Raw genomic sequence first — 2,511 nt, 5'->3', positions numbered from 1 at the left:
GGGGGGTCCGGCGCGACCACCCACCGCGGCAGAGTCCGGCGGTGGGGAGAGACAAGCGAGCAAACGCTGCGGGCGGGTAGGGGCGGATGAAAAGTTAAACTGTACCTTCAGGAGAGTCCGTGTTCCCCAGAAAACTACTCCTGGGAGTTTGTCTAAAGCGTGTTTGCAGCCGCTGCTGGGGAGCGAGGGCTTCAGGGCGGCCGGGGCGGGTCTGGCGGCAGCCGAGTCGTTCAGGGTCTCCGGGCGGGTTGAGGCCGCTTAGGATTCAAAGCCAGAGCGTCAGAGAAGTTGGATTTTGTATTTTATCGTATTCCTGCTCTAGTTTATGTTGGCAGGGTTTGCCAAGAGGTTTTTATTGCCCGCTGACGTTAGCTTAACAATTCGAGCTCCCCACCACCGACTGGAGAGGTAATAAAGTAATTGCCCTCACACCTGCCTCTTTTTTTTTTTTTTTTTTTCCCCAGTTTGATGTTACAGACAGTTCTGTACTAGGTACGAGGTGTGGTGCGATGCCAGGGACAGACTAGGCTAAATTACAAACAAATCCACCCACACATTACTAGAGAGTAACTATAATAAAGGCTGAAAAGCGAGCTTTAGCAATTGGATTAAAACCAATTAATTCCTGGCACGAATTGAAGCTATAGGTATGTTGTCAAGATGAGTTACACTGCGTTCACGTCTAGTACAGTCATATTTTAAATAATGATATCTATATTAGATCAAAACAGGAAGGATTTGATCCAGAACATGAAGAAAAGGTGAAAAGCTGCACGTGCCCCACATTGCAGGAAGTTCACGTTGGTGTCACAGTGAAAGTTTCTATTCTCCTTCTCACAACCCCTCACTCCGGGCCACTCGAGGTGGGTTTTTCTTTTTCCTCCAACGAGTGTCAGACAAAATAGAGAGCCGGGAGGGACAATCACTTATTTTACTCCTTGCAATGTCCAGTGACAATATCCAGAAGACATTTTTTCTGCTGATTTTGGAGTCGATTGAGGCAACTCTTTCTGTTTTAGAGGAGTACCTTTATCATTCTTGAGAGGAAATGATCGGGATTAACGAGCTGCTTTCTGCAAAGGTTTCTGACAGACCCACACGGTGATGGAGGTCTGACGGCATTTTCTGGCAGGGCAGCTTTACTTGCAGAAGGCCTGCAGCACCCCAGCTACAGTTTACTTAATTTATTTTCGTTATGTGGCATGATTAACAGAAGATGGGGGCTTTGTTCTGAACTGTACAACAAACAAAAATAATGGGGGACTGTTGTAAGACTTGCAGGTCTAGTTCTGCATAAAGTTAGCAGCAGGTAACCACCAGAGCCTGTGGATTTTAGGCGCTGATGAGTCACAAAAGTCGTTTATAAGCCGTCTGACTGAATATTCGAGGTTTTGCATATAAATTCCTTCCTTGTGCAGAAAAGCAACTATATCTGAATACATGGATGCTATTTATACACATATATTTCTACAGTTAACTTAGAGAAGTTATCATTTATATTTTTATTTGCAAACTGTTACCACTATCACTTCTGGCCGAGAATTATCATAATAAGGCCCTTAAAAATGCGCTTTTCCCCCTCCTGTAGTGGGAGCGTGAGTGGGGATCAGCTGATAATTTGAGCATAGCTGCTCTCCCCGCTCCGCGTGTAGGCGGGGCATTACTTGTCACCTTTGCCTTTTCACAAACAAGCGGGGGTGGGGGAATCAGCACAGGAAAACGTAATCGCGAAAGCAAGAAGCAACCCAAGTTGGAAGGAGGTGCTGAAGTCATACAGACTCCCTCCAGCTGCCCGGGCCGCAGGTTCATTCCCTGTAAAACTGGTTCTGTCTCTGGCGGTTGCAAGTCAGGCCCTGGCCACCCCCTGCCCCTGCCCGGCTGCCGGTGGCGGGTCCCCCCCCCGCGGGGCAGCGCGGAGGAGCCGCCGTCCCCGGCCACACCGGTCCCCGGGCGAACGCACCTCCCCGGGCTGCATCACGCGTGTTTACATTCAAATTCCCTTTCCCGTCACGTCCCCGCAGAAAACAGAGGAGCGGGTTGTCCCTGCGGCCGGTGGGTCACGCTCACGCGTGGCAGGCAGCCGTGGCACTGCAGCTTACCTCCCGCGGGGCTCGCTCGGCAGAACCCCGCCGTCCCAGGGTCCCTGAAACCTAAGGCGCTCCGGCCATCGGAGCGGGTTTAAGACAATAAATGCTGTTAGGCGGAGCGGCGGTGAAATCTCCGCACCGTACCATCGTCACTCCTTCGCCCTTGGAAGGAAAAGCCAAGCCTTCCGCGCCTCCTCCGTGCCTGGGTGCCTTTCTCCCTCAAAATGGCACTTTCAAATCAATCAAGGACACCAGAAACGCGGGAAGTGCTGCCGCGGACGGTCGCCTTCCACCGTTAAGACAACTTGACATTGACCCGTCATCCTTGACCTTGTCCTTATGGAGAGGAGCCCGCGGCGCTGCCGGGCTGGACCCCGGGGTCGCTGCCCCGCGGGGAGCCGAGCGAGGGCGGCGGGGCCGGGGC

Source organism: Athene cunicularia (assembly GCF_003259725.1).
Source record: "Athene cunicularia isolate RWA chromosome 8 unlocalized genomic scaffold, athCun1 chr8_part1, whole genome shotgun sequence".
Classification (NCBI taxonomy): Eukaryota; Metazoa; Chordata; class Aves; order Strigiformes; family Strigidae; genus Athene; species Athene cunicularia.
Note: the sequence above shows the minus strand (reverse complement) of the source record.